Below are 15,428 nucleotides of genomic sequence, written 5' to 3' on the forward strand. Positions count from 1 at the left end.
TTTAGTTGGTCCTGGCTTTCTAACCTTACATTGTCATGTGGCCAATGTTGCTTCATTGTGATAGCGTGCAGCCTATTGAGAGTTTGTCTGTTCTGTGTGTTTCTGTGGAGTAATTTTGAGTAGATGAACTGAGGTTTGGGAGAGATTGCCAAATGAGGTGGTGATGATGGCTAAAGAGACTTGGACTTAGGGAGTGCTTTCTGGCAGAATTACAACGCAGACGGTATCATGTTTTTGACCATGGTACTTTAGACATGCTGCCAAGTGTTTGTAACAAGATAGGGCTGTTACTACACTTTGCTTTTAACTTTACTTTTGCATACAGTATATCGTTCTTGTTTTATAAACTGTGTCGCATACTTTTTGTACCTCTATAAACAAGTGAAGCTGTTGAGTTTTTGGACAAAGTTTGAAGCAGTCTTGTGTTGCTTCTTCTTTGCTTCATGCTCCAAGTTGAGAGCTGAATAGTAAGATCTTTTTTCACACCATTTATAATGCGATGCACATTTTGAAGGCAATTTAAATTCTTTTGGTTCCCCAGCCATATGCTTCAAAATGGAAGCATTATACATGTCTAAACAGAGAAATAGGTAGGAAATTGGACCATAAAGATATATGGCAGAGCATACAGTGGGACGATACTATCAAGAGCGAAGGAGGGAGAGAAGGTGGGAGAGAGAGAGACAGAGAGACTGAGAACTTCATTCTTCACTCTAGAACTTTCTCCAAACTATAACCCCAACTTCGTTGAAGGAAATTTAAAATATTTCCACAGGCTACACAAGAACATTATTTATATATGTGACTTACATGTGTAATGAGATTTTGGAATTTGACCACTGTATTATTTGAGAAATTGGTAATATAGTATAGAGTAATGAACTTTAAGGACAAAAACTAATGTAAGTGAAAACTACATTCCTGTTTTATTATTACACTTTTCCTCAGTCCTTTTTATGATCTTATTCTTTCCCATCCTTGCCACCTCCTTTCAGTTCTCAGTTTATTTCTACATTGGAAAAGTGCAATGTAATATTCTCCTTAACACATAAACTCTTTTACTCTCTCTCTCTCTCTAGAGGATATTTTTCACTGTTTTCACAATCCATTCTGCCTGGGTAGAAAACACCAGATTTCTCCAATATTGTGAAAAGAATTTGTACTTTTCTTAGATAGAAATATCCTGTTCTAAACTTCCCCTACTGTAATCATGCTGGCTTCTTATGGTTATTCCATATTGATCACATGGATACCATTATACAATAATTTGGCTGATGTTTGGATGGATATATTTATAAGTCTTAAGTTTGAAGAGGGATCCCCTTCTTATTCTTATTAAAGCTTTCTTCCTTGTCTTTTTTCTTTCTCTTTTCCATTATAGATAATAACTGGCTGTGATAATAAATCAGATATGAATGCAATTCCATCTGTAACTTTCATCAGAAACAGGAGTACTGTGTCCATCCAGGAGTAGCTGTACCTTTTCCTGAAGGAAGTAATTTGTAGGTTAAGGATACCTTTGCACCTGTTCATTTAAAATCTATTCTTACTGTACATACACATATTCTTTTCTCCTTTTGCTCTCTGTACACTGTAGATACAGAAATGATGAGAGCTTTATACAAAAAGACTTAACTGAATTTATCTAATATTCTCTTTGTGACCATTCTGTAAAAGTAGTTTTCAAAGATGAGTCACTGCTGTTTAAAATTCTGAAAATAAAAAACTATAAACCTTTTTGTTTAAATGAGGGAGAATCAGTTTGCTGTTTAGGACAATGTCTCTATTTCAGTTTCTTAGGATTCCTATGTAATGGGATATATTCCTGCATGCTCTTGTAGAATCAAACATAACTCCCTTTCCTATTACAGACTATGTTGTATAACACGACAGTTGTCCTATGATGTACATTCACCATTAGTTGACCTTATCCTACTTGGGAGACAGATGGGAGAGCTATAGGAAACAAAAGAGAGAGGGAAAGAAATGAAATCAGGACTGAATTTCCTTTATTCATTCATTTATTTTTGAGGAGAAGGGTGGGAAGCCCACAGATTTATATCTCAGTTGGGTGAAATTGTGTTACTGCTTATCTGTACCTCTTTCCCCCTGTGGCAAGAGACGTGGTGAATAGACACTCAGTCGCAAAGATACCAAGTTCCAAAGCACTGACTCATGAGTCCACAATGAAATACTAGGATGCAGCCATTTCCTACCTTTGTTTGGAAATGAACTGATTGGACCAGGCGGATGTGAGCCCTCAGCTGCAGGGCTTTACAGAAGGAAATGCTTTGGGTGGCCCTTCACTACTAGATGCTATTTAGCAACTTCTTTGTATTTGACTGGATCAGCCAATGTGAAAATGTTTCATCCATCCATCTGCTTATGCACATCCAGTCTTTATGTGATGGTGGAGAGAAGCACGTAGTTCTTCTAATACAGTCGATTTTGAATGTTTTTTATGCATTGTATTCACCACAAAGTCCTTCTCTAGAGTAGACTCACTTAAATTTGGAGCCTTCACATTTACTGGTGACTTGCAGATGCTCTATGACCTGGCCCTTGCCTCTTTCCTTCACCTGGATCACACTGTCTGCTCTCTCAGTACCAGCAATACTGATCTTTTCACCATCCCTCCAACATAGCTGAGCTTCTGGGTCTCAGCTGCTAGAAACCTTCTTTCATAAGATGGTTGGAGGTAGGACTTGCTTCCTTCTCTCATTCCAAGGTCTACTGGAATTACATGTGCCCATAGAGTCCTCCTCCTACCACTCCATCTCCCATGCCTCTCTCGGCTCTTTCTTCTCTCCTGCTGTACTGTTTGCCTTTGAGCTACCTGACATATTTGATGTTCACTTGTTTCTTCGTTTGCTATTTCTTATACCTGCTGGACTATAAGCCTTGTGTGGGTTAGGACTTTGATCATCTTATGCTTCTTTGCTAGGGCCTAGGATATAGTAAAATGAGTATAGATATATGTGCCTAGAACTATGAGGAACCTGGTAAATCTATAATAAATGTTTATTGAATAAAAACCAATGTAGATCATCAAGAGATGGTGCTCACTTCTTGTATTGGGCCATTTGGTGGGTTACTTAGTTTATGGATGCCTCATCTTTTCCATCTCACAAGTGGGGACAAAATTTTACATACCTAAGAAACATTCCAGAGTCTGATAAGGAGGAGTAATCCTGAGTAGTGAAAAGGTTAAAAACTAGTTTTATTTTATGAGAAACAATACAGAAATAATGAAAAGGCTGTGTGCCCACTGGGGAGTGGTATTTTTTAGGTGGCCAAAGTTTTGTGTGTGTCCCTGGATGCTTTTTGAGTGATAAAACTTGTGATGGTGTCATGACGTTGTTTGAAGAGAAGGCTAAGTATGATAACACTTAAAAGCTGTTTTGGAGAGGTCATAGTAAATCAAGAGATGGGATAAATGCACTGGCTCTTAAGAGAAAATTGGAAATTGTAGGTTATTGTCACATTTACACCATCACATCTCAGACCTGATAGTTTTCAGTCAAATAGCCTTTCTAGGAATTTCTGAAATGTGGTTTTTATCTTGAATTTATTAAGGCTGGAAATAATTGCTTATGTTTGTGCAGTTCAGAATTTTTCAGTTTAGTTTGTGTGGGTTAGTGGCCCTACTGTTCAACTGGATGGCAAATCTGTGCTAGGAGGATGCCATATGCACAAGTATTTTCTTAAATAATGTTGGCGTTTGCCACTGGTGTTAGGGGAAGAGGGAAAAAAAGAGAGTAATTCTGGAAGTTCTCCAGTAAGGGGTTAGGAAAGAACTTAGGGACAAATGCTCCTACTTGGAACACAACACCAAATAGTGAATTTTTTTTGTGTTTTTTTTTTTTTTTTAAGAGAAGCCAAAATTAAACACAGTAGAGTTTACTGTTTGCTAATCAGCATGTGTTTACTTTCTCTTCCAAAATTGAAGTTGCCAACCAATACATTTCCTACCCAGTGCTATGAATCTGTCCAAATAAACATGGGAAGTAGTAAAACAATGACACCACATGAAAAATATATCCTCATTCATTAAATAGCATCCAAAAAATTCTTTGGAATTTAATTCTAGCAATGAAGTGAGGACTGCTTGGTCTACAGAGGGAGGATAGTGACTTCCCCCTTCAGTCAGTCCAGCATGGTAGAATGTGATTTTAAGTGACTACAATTCTAACTATATTGTCCTAAACCTAGAGAGATAAAAATGGACCATTTCATATCAACCTCACATTCCCGGTGGATTAGGATATTTTGGGTATAGTATAGTTTTATGATAACTATAAATGTAAGTAGCTTATAGATTTCAAATAATTAATTTTAATTTTTGCCTCTGTCATTAAAGATTACCGACCACAGAGTTTTCATGATGAAATTAAGAAGTACTTTCTCTAGAGGGCAAAGAGAAGTTTGTAAAAAGAAGCTTTTATTTTTTGGACATGTTTGAGAGATAAGGTCAAAAGCAGAAAGCATGGTTAACATTACAGAACACTTTCAATTCAGGTGGATAACAATTTACTTTAGCTGTTAGTGGGCAGTTCTACGTAAAAATGTTGTATATAGTCCATATGTATGTCTCTGTTAAGAAGCTTTGTTATAGGATGGAGGTGTAATGATTATTGTTATGGCTTAAATATGCCCTTAAAAATACACACTATGCTCTATTGGAATCTGTATTCTTATCTTCTATGAAAACCTGCTTTTAGGAAATAATATAATGTCAATCATTTATTAATTATTTTGATTTTAAATAAATGTATTGAGCTTCTCCTTGTAATGACATTAATAACTGAGTATAGTCGAGACACAGTTAGATCTCAACCTTGGGGATGAGTGGTGGTTCTAGTAGGGACAGGCACCATTTCTGGCTGTTCTCTTACTGACCACATGACTCTGCTCCTCCTGTACAAATAAAGCCAGTCCCTTGACCTTTCATATCAGGTCCCAGTGGTGCTTCTGGGCAGCATCACTTATTTGAAGGTGATTTAGGACCTCATTGTGGTACAACAGCACATTAAGATTAGAGTTCTTCCTCTGCAGTAGAGTACAACAGTGGTTTTTTTTTTTTTATAAATTAGAAGTTAATTGTCTGAACAAATTTACTTACTAGGTTTAGTTAGGTAAATGGCATATAACCAGATAATAATTTTGTATAAAGACAACATTAAAGCACATGAAAACCCAAGGGATCTTTTAGGATGAGGTAGCATATGTCAAAGTTGTCACCCAAAAGCTGTATATATTTAGTTGTTGCCTTTGTTATCTAATCTAATCATTCGCAGATAAGGAGCCCTTAGGCTTCAGCACTGAGGTCTCACATCAGCTCCCAAGACTGGTAGGGAACAGGAAGGGTCAGTCCAGCAGCTCTGGGAGATCCTCAGCATGAGTTCATTTTCCTCTGTCCAGCTGCCTGCCAAGTGTTAAACAACATCCTTTGAACCACAGGTCTTTTTATTGAAAGTTTTCCCAGCCTGAACTTAAAAGAACAAAATACAGAAAAGTAGTAATAATTTCCTAAAAACTAGTGTTAACGGCTCCTTTCAGTACTCACTGACTAGTCAGGCAGTATAAGAAAGCTACTTGTTCTTCATAACTCTTTCACCTGACAACCATGCACCTTAACAAACATATGTCTAGATACATACAACTTTATGTACCTAAATACTTCCAGGTATTAAGGAATAAATATAGTGGGAATGTTCTGTGTGTCCTTTAAATTGAGAAAGACAGTGGAGAGATTTCCAAATAGTCATGGAGTTCGGTCAGGCTTTTAGTAGATATGCATTTGTGGGAATGCAAAGATGAAGATTGACACAGTCCTTGGCTTTATGAATTAGTATGTTTCAAGCAATTGAAAGCTATGGTCAGAGAGACAGTCAACAAAGTCTGATAAAAGCTTGGAAAATGTTGTGATGGGAAAATGCATGTATTTATGGGAAAAAAGGAAAAGGGAGCCCTACAGAACAGAGAAGGCTTCCAGAATGAAAGTTAACCACAGGAAGGGCGGCGGTGTTCCAGGAAGAGGGGGCAGCAAGTGTGAAGGCCTCGCAGAGCTCAGGAACTGGAAGAAGGTCAGTAAAGGTGAAACTTCAATAGGCAAATCTGCGTAAAAGTTCCAGGAATTCCTCAAAAGAATCAGTCTGATGGTTTGCTCCCCTGTGTTCCCATTGGAAGCTCTTAAACTTTATGTGATGTCTTTTTTATTTTCTATGGTGCTTGTTCTTTATATTACTTCATATGACATTCTCTGTAGTGTCCAATCTGAGTAAGTAATCCTTATCCTCAATAGACATTATTTATTAAATACCTGTCACTTGCAAAACCCTCAATACTAAGATGGCCACATCTGAACCCTGAGAACAGTAGAAGATTTAAAGTCTAGAAGATTAAATTGTTCTAGGAATGCTCAGAGTTCAAATGTTCATCTGTGAAGCTATTTTTTTTGTCCCCTGCAATTCTTTTATTCAGTTATTTCACCTCATTATTCCTATCCTAAGCCTCTTGGATGTGGTTTTTAAAAATGTATTTTGAAATACTTATGACATGTTAAGTATAAATATTTCAAGAAACACATACCATGCATCACCATGATTAAGAAATACAGTTTTATTTAAATTTGCTTAAATTTACAGAAATAAATAAAAATTTTAAATGACTGAATAAATAAATTTTAAAAATGAAAAAAAGATTAATAACATACCTGTGTGCCTCCTTTTCCCAGACTCATTCTTCCTTTTCCTACACCAAGAGATAGCCTTTCTGCTATATGTGGTGATTTTTGTTCCCAGCACTTTTGTTGCACGTGTTATTTGTTTTTGATGATGAGACTGCTAATCTTTGCCATCCAGTCCAGAGAGGAATCCTATGACATTTTACCCAACGATAATTTTTCCTCCGTTTGACATTTCAATGAGTTAAAGGAGTTTAGGATTCACTCCTGGATTTTCCAAGTCACAGGTGCTCTCTAAACATCTTCCTTGGCATGTAACATAAACGTAGAGCCTTGCCTTGGTGCTTGCTTTGGTAATTATAACTGATAGATGCTCCATATACGTAAGACAATGCATACATTACAGGGATGTTTTCCTTTTCAGTATGCGAGTGAGCACTGATGATGGCCAACGTGCCCTGTGGGTCATTATTTCTGATCGAAATCGATAGATAAGCAATAAGCTGTCTAGTCGATGATTTTTGTTTCAGTGCGTATGCTCACCTTTCAGTATGTACAGCTCGCAAGCAGATTTTGAAGAACAACAGCAAAATAACTGAATATCTATCTTCACATTTTACCATGGTTTTTATTGTAAATTGTTGATGTTTTTTTCCTGAAAGTTTTTTTGATCACTTTCTGAGAAATTCCTTTGTATCTGCAAATTTCAGCTTCCAGTTACTCATGAAGGAATATAAATGGTTTGATTATTATTTGCATTTACAATTAGAATGCTTGAAGCTACTTTTGTGTGGATTTCACATCCTTGATGCATCTGAAATACATGTCGATAAGAGATATTTTGAAGATCAGTGATTATATAATTTGTTTAGGAAATGCCACAACCTAAACTTCCTGTTCTTTGCTTTGCATTTCTGAAAAGAGATGAGTTTCTGCTCTGCTCTGTCAAGAGCAAACACAGCATGTGTTTGCCAAAGAAAGGAACTAGAGGCAGAGTTGCCCTTCTCACCTGTCCTGCTGGGAATGCCAGTTTGCCAGACAAGAGCTGGCATACGTAGACCTGCAAATAAGTGGTGGTCACTCATAACTTCTATGATTACAGACCGCTGTAGTTACAGAAGATAGTACGAAGGCAAATAAATTGAAAGAAATATTTAAATAAAATAAGACACACAGATCAACTCATTATAGGAACATGTCACAATTTAAGATTCTGTAAGTTTTTAAGAGGCACAGAAGAATATAGGGATTCTGCTTCCTTTAATTTCTTACCTTAAAGTTTCCAAGGTGATGTTCATCTTAGAAAAGAGTTTAATCCTGAGGCTTGATCTCTAGCCCTCTAAAACTTTATTATTTTTTTATTTTGCTGCTGGGGATTGAACCCAGGGCCCCACACAGCTAATCACGTGCTTATCAAGAGCTACTCCTGCTGCTCTAAAATTTTAATGTGGCCCTCCACTCTTCATTCCTCATACCTGCCAACCTTTTGTCTTCTTGTCTTTCTTATCTCAACAATTTCCGTGACATGAAGTGAACCTGGTGCCTTTTATGTGTTTGGTTTTTTTCCTTCTCTTGAGCATAGGTGGGGGCAGCTGTGTGTCATCTTTCCTGGTGGCAAATGATTCTGGAAGTGTCTAGGACCACTGTGCATTTTGTATGTTGTGCAGCAGGAGGACAGGCATGCACAGAGTTAAAGCCCACGGCTGCTCTGTGTTAACCAAACATTCCCAGTGTGACGAGGCCGTAATCCCAAAGCAGATGCTTTATGGGGTCTCATTATTGTCCAGAAGTGGCTCTTGTATGAGAAAATGCAGCCATGCAGAAACAGCACAAACACTATTGACTTGCCCACTGTGGCTTAAGACTTTCCCTTTTTAACATCCGTGAGCCCCTTCCATCCTCACCTCACCATAGGTCCTTGTTCCTTCCCTCGCTACACCTTGAGCTCATTAAAAATAAAAAATAAAACAACGGCAAAAAATTAGATTCAAAATCATGATGCTCCATCCTGATAAGAGACTTGTTTTACCTTGAGATCTTTCAAGTTTGTTGTTGGTGAAAGACCTTGTTTCTTTCTCAAGTCTTGCAGCCACATCGTGGCCTTTCAAAATCTTTAAGTCCTGTAATACTATATTTTGGGAAGAAGGAAAAAATGAGATTTTTTTCCTCCTTGCTTTTGTTAACCCATTCTTGTTCTAGACTCCCAACAAAAAGGGTTTTTGTTAACTGGAGCTTAAAATCGGCTAGCTTGCAAAGTATTCTCCCTTTTTCTGCAAGGAGGATTAGCTTGGCATGTTATGCAGTTCTCTCGTATGAGCCATTCACGTGGCCTGTCATAAGGTGTATAATTACTGCACTTCACCAGCGGCAATCATTCTTAAGTTAAAACCTGTTTTAAACCTCTCATTAATATAAATCATACCGGGAAGGTAGAAAATACACCTTCAAAAAGAACGAAGTGTTAGGGAGTTAATCTGTTCTTTTCATAATAGACCCAGAGTAAATAATTTTTACTTAGTGCTTTTCTTTCTATGCAATCAAAATAGTTTGTGATAAAAGATCAAGTACCAGGGATTGCATAAATGTGCAGTGTTTTATTCACACAGGATTGGGCTTCCTGCATGAAACCAGCCTCGTTTTCTCTGTCGCCCTTGAACAGTGAAGTGTGTAATGCTCCATTCTTTTAAAGTCAGCCCTCTGACAAGATTCCCTCTTTCTCCCTGTCTCCCGACCTCCCCACACAGAAACACACACTTGCTCATACACATAAATTCAGGAGCCACGTTGTTTTTATTTTCAAAGCTTTCTTTCCGTGAACTCTCCAGCAGGCTTAGATAGGAAGCTGAATTTATAAACAAATGTGTGAAAGAATGATTTTTCTTTCATGGATGAGCCATAGGCAAAGAACTTAAATACCCATGCTGTTGCATTTATTCATCAGAGGTTTGTTGAAGTGTAGACATGGCAGCTGTGCCATGTGTAGACCCTGTTTCTACTTTTCCTATGTGCCGCCCAACACCAGAATTCTCATGTGCTGCCTCAGGACTGTTGTAAGTATGGCTGTAGGAAGCTCAATCCTGGTGGGCTTTCCTGGTAAGGGGGCTTATCAGTGTCAGGAAAAAGTCTCAAATTCCTGCACATTCCCAAAGGCCCAGGCCATTTGATTCGCTCCTTGCGTACCTCTCCAGGCTCATTCTTCATTTCTCTTCTTTGAACTTACCACTGATCGTCTTTCACCACTTCCTTTTGTCTGCTTTAAAACTTCCAGAGATCTCTACTTGTTTCTACCTAAGAAACTTCACCTTTAATTCCGTTTTCTCCTGGTAATTTTTCTTCTCCTTCAGGGTAGGCTTAAACTAATGTTCCTTTTCTCTTCATGTGTTTTTAATTAAGTGCCTACTATGTGCCAGAAATTATTCTAGGCCCTTGAAATTCAGGATTGCTTTGGACAAGCTATGTTTCTGCCCTCATGGGAGGTATAGCCCAAGAGAGGCTTTCAACAAAGAAGTCTTCCTTTGTACTCCGTTGTATATTAGCTCTCTTTACTTTGCACTTCCATAACAGTTCACTATAAATGCTTCTTCATAGCATTTATTCACTCCGTTCAGCAAATATTTATTAATGCCTATTGGAAACATTCAAAGAGCTTAGACAAATTCTGTCTTCTTTGATGAACTCAAAGCTCGATGAAGACATGATATACTTCATCTGTATCCATCCCAGAATGTAGTTGGCACTCCATAGATGCTGTGCCCAAATGCCTTCCAGCTGTGTCCTGCCTGCATTCTTTTATGTTACTGTCTTGCACTGTTTTAAAAATGATATAAATTAGAAATTCACTGGGGCCATACATCTTTTTCTTTAAAAAGAAGTCAGTTATGGGAAGTGATTGTTTTTAATTAATATATTTTGCTTTTCTTTTAGTACCCAGCAAACATTAGTGGCTGCAGGAATGGGGATGCAAGTTGAGTTAAAAAGTGGTACTTTGAGAACTTGGGATTGAAAGTGACTCAGCCAAGGTGGTTGGTCCTGTGAGGGTCTTGCACTGGACTCAGGAGTTGGGAAGGTGGATTGCTAGGAGACTAGAGGGGAGCACAGATGGGGAGAAAAAAAGAATTTGGAGGTTAAGCATATCTTCAGCAATTTTGCTAGGAACCTCCTTCTTGTCCCTCAAAAACCAGGGTGGAGAGAGTTAACTAAAATTGGGAAAGAATCTCTTATGTGCCAGGGACTTTACATACATTATTTCATTGAAGAAATCTTTTTATTTCCAGTTTATATTTAAGAACTAGTTCTGTTTAATTCCAGAATTACAACATGGAAAGCTGAGAGTCTATAGCCTTTTGGTGCTCAGTTAATGTCTTTTGAGTGAATGAATTTACTGTGTAAATACTTGATCTCACTTTTGGCATAATTCTTCTTAAACCCACACTTCTTTAGATTCAGAATTCTTGTTGGTGCTATTGGTATGATAGTCGGGTTGGATTTAGGGGTGAAGGCTACTTTTGTGGGCTAAAATGAAAACCTAACTTTCTGTTGCTTCAATAGGAAAATTCATTGTGTTTCAGACCATTAATTCACCTATGAGCTTTTTGAGCACTGTTGATTAGGGAGTTGGGGGTTGCTTGTATGTGAATGCAGAAATGGTATAAAATTTATTTATCTGAACTTCTTGTGATATTTAGGACACTTGTTTTCTAATATTCAGTTTAATTGGCTTCCCCCAGTTAAACTTCCCCCAAGGCATTTTTATGAGTAGGTGATACACTAATGATTTTAATAAAAATTACTATCTAAAGAAAGATTTAAAAGAGATAATACAGTTTTTAATATTCTAAAAGTGTAAGATTTTCTGATAGGTCCTCATTTAATCTTGAGTCATCAGGAACATAGCATTGAACTGGTTTTGATTTGGATTCATGCGAAAGAGAAACCACAATCGTAATGAATGCTAATAGAGTTAAAATATAATCATAAAGAGAGATTCCCAAACGGATTGAGAAAGGCAAACTATAAGTTTGGTTGCGTAGTGGAAAAGCCTGGCCAGAAAGGAAGCTTTTTTCACTAGAATATCTTTAAAACCAAGCATAGTGTAATTTGTAAGCAATTTGAATTTATACGTAATTAATATATTGCAAAGAAATTAAATGAACAATTAAATGTTTACTGTTTGGATCACAAAAATTGAGTGTGGCTTTTGTATTTGGGTTCAAGTAGAACACTGTATGGTTAGATGTGGGAATGGAAAGTCCTGAAGTTCACTGGAGAGTCGTAAGTCTTTGATGTGTGTGTTGCCCTTCCTATATAATTATTTTTAAAGTCAGCTTCCACACAGTGTCTTTAGATCCACTTCTCCTGTTACTTTATTAAAAAAAAAAATAGAGAAAATAAAGTTGGATGAGTCATCTGATTAAAGGCTGAGCAAATAAATTATTTTTAATTAGTTAAAAACAAAATTTTAAATATTAAAAAAGTATATCAAAGCGCATTTATACAAAGAAATTATATAAAATTAAGTTAATACCATAGGCATGGATGACTTCAAGAAAACTAGAGAAGCTTGGTGGGTGGAGTTCAGGCTTCAGGGGCACAGGGGTCCCTCCTGCAGTTAGACCTCAGCCTTCACGTGGGTCAGTTAGCCCCTTGAGTTCCTCCTCACCTATGAGGTGGTGTCATAAAGGTGCTACCTTCATGGTTTGCATTGAGAATGGAAGGCACCCTGTGTGAAGCTTCTTGTAAAATGTTTTCTTAAGATTAGCATCTACAGATGGTGGTTAGTACCATCAATAATTACATAACATTAGAGGAAGTAGATATTAAAAGTGATTATTACTAAAAATAATTTTTTTCTTTTTTGCTATTATGGGGTTTGAACTCAGGGCCTTGCATTTGCTAGAAAGGCTGTCTACCACTTGAGCCTTGCCCCAGCCCTTCTTTGCTTTAGTTACTTAGTTATTATTTTTAGGTAAGGTCTTGCACTTTTTCCTCAGGGCCAGCCTTACATCTTAATCCTCCTACCTACGCTTCCCATATAGCTGGAATTAGAGAAGTGTACCACCATGCCCAGCTATTGTTAGTTTTCATCCCAGTATTCGTATTACTTAGGTTCAGGAAAAATATTCAACTCATAAAAATCCAAAGCAGCTTTGCTTTTGTCCATAGTATGTGTTATATTTCACATCTACATAAAGATATTAAAAGTGGTATTTTCTAATTCTTTATTGATTTTTTAAAATTTCATCATTTGTTCATTCAACAGTTTCTGAGGAGCTGCTAAAATTTCCTGCCATATACTCACCTCTAGGAATAAAAAAAAGTACAAGCTCTATTCTCAAGGATATCGTATTCTAAAAACAAAGTCTCACTAGCAGGCTGAGAATCCTTTCAAAGATAGGTGACAAGAAATCTTTGAACTGATAAATCAGCTTTTTAAATTGGTAGTGGTGCTGAGATGTGGCTCAAGTGGTAGAGACCTGCCTCACAAACTTGAGGCCCTGAGTTCAAACCCCAGTACTGCCAAAAATTAAAAATAAATTGGTAGTAGAAAGATTTTTTTATTCCCCTCCTCTGTCTGAGTTTATGATAAAACCATTTGAAATCTGAATGAAAAAATTGGTTTTAACTTTTAATCCAAGTAAGTTTTGAATTACCTGAATAATTCCCACTGCTCCTTTCTAAGGCTTCTTTGGACATATTAGTCTAGTATTTATTTTTAAAATGTGATAGCAATTATCTGGAATAATTTAAAGATATATGTTCATAGTGATAAAGGCCATGTTAAGTATATTTTTAAAAAACTCATAGGCTTTATAAATTCATTGCTTTTCTTGACAGTGGTTCTGCTTAAAAGATTTTAACCAAAAAAGTGTTCTCCAAATATTGCTTATTAGCTTATTAAAAGAGAGATGATTCTTCTCTCTATGAATTAATATTGTTGGTTTTTGCTACCAAGTTGTATTATCATCATAAAATTTTAGAAAAAGTAATAGGTTCTCTAAAATGTATAGTACAAATCTCTTCAATTATTTTTGCTAATGCTGTACTAAACAATGATAGGCAATTTAGGTTTCTAATAATTGAATCATCTGAACTAGTGTTAAAAATGTTACCTGATGTGTGTTCTAAATCGTATCTTAACGATTTTATTGAAATTTAATTTATTACAAAGGAAATAACACATATTTCATCAGAATGACCAAATATTAAGGATGGCCAGCATAAAAAATTTCATTAGAAGCAAACATATTGGTCTGGGCTTTTAATACCTTGTTCTACATTTCTGAATATTTTTGGCTCTTCTTATACAAAGTCCAGAAAAGTCCAGAGTGAGTTCTGATACTTTGGTAAAATTGGATCTGCTCTGAAGTACCACGACTACTTATTACAGCTGGAAAACTTATTATTATTTTTATATCAGACTTTAATATTATAAACAATGAAAGTCCTTTCATGTTGTTTTCATAAAATGAAATTTCCTCGTAAATCTAAAGCCATTAACCCACAGAAACCCCAGACACAATCCATCACTTTGTTTCAGCCCACGTTCAGTCATTGCTTTCACGTATATCATTAAATGTCCTGTTTAGGGGTGAGTACAGTGTAAGGATGAACCTAGTACCAAATAATCACTGGCTTATTAAGAATGGCTTTCATATTTATTTATGTATTTTATAGCATTTTTTAGATAAAAGGACCCTGGATATCCAAATCAAATGCATTTAAAAAAAATAAGGCTGCTGTTCGCCTTTAAAATAAAAAAAAACAACAAAAAACTTTCTCTTCTCATTTGTGTGTGGAATTTGAAAAAGCTAATAGAGGCAGAGTTTCTATGAAACACTAGAACTTGATTACCCGGGTGGAGACTTGGGGGAATGGGTAAGATATTCAAAGACCAAAAGATGCAGATTTGAAGTTACTTAAAATGAATAAGCCTAGAGTTTATATACAGCATGAGGATTTTAGTTAATAATCCTGTAATGTATACTGAAAATTTGCTAAGAGTACATTCCAAGTGCTCTCATAAAGAAAAGATAAATGCTTTCAAAGGAAAATTTATAAAATTGGAAAAACACTTAATATCCTCTAAGGGAAGACACTGTCTATATCAATGGTGAAGATAATATGACATTGGAAAATATATAATTATAGAAGAAATGAAGACAGGACAGAGCATTAAACTGTGTCATGTACATCTTGATATTTTTCAGGACTTTCAGTTCAGATATACTCTTCTATTCTTAGTTGTCTGTTTCTAGGGATGAGATCATAGTGGTCTGTTAGTGAAATCAGGCTTCTACAGGCATGTAAGATGTGGGGACTAAAAAATACCACTGATCTTAGTAAACAGCATCCTCAGCAAGTGCTGGCATGGTCATGGAGGTATCTCTTGTTTTCTGTCTTTTGCTTATTTGTACCTGGTCTTCTAGGTAGGCCAGACATATCTGAAAAGCTATCAATTGTTCAGGGATATATAGTAAGGAGAGAGATTAGAAGGAATTAGTTGGGGAAGGGTTTTTGGGTTGTATTGTTTCACTGTGAATTTATTTTTTTTTTTGGCTATTGTTTTAGATTATTTGGGGGATCACTTGGACCAAGTAGAAGTCTATTTGCCTGAGGCACAAAATCTGAGATAAGCACCTCGGCTTCTCTGCAAGTAGAGCAGAGTCTTGTGGCTGATGGGATGCAGGGTTGGGAAGGAAAGCAAAGGCACAGCCTTTGAAAAGACCAGGTGGATTCCTAGTAT

The 15,428-nt window shown here is 36.6% G+C and overlaps 1 protein-coding gene across 15 annotated transcripts in view; it reads left to right on the forward strand.

The window, feature by feature from the left end:
* The window catches only part of Nfib (nuclear factor I B), a 442,869-nt gene that overhangs the window by 272,362 nt on the left and 155,079 nt on the right, over positions 1 to 15,428 (forward strand). The window lies entirely within an intron of this gene.

This window comes from Castor canadensis, chromosome 13 (assembly GCF_047511655.1).
Source record: "Castor canadensis chromosome 13, mCasCan1.hap1v2, whole genome shotgun sequence".
Classification (NCBI taxonomy): Eukaryota; Metazoa; Chordata; class Mammalia; order Rodentia; family Castoridae; genus Castor; species Castor canadensis.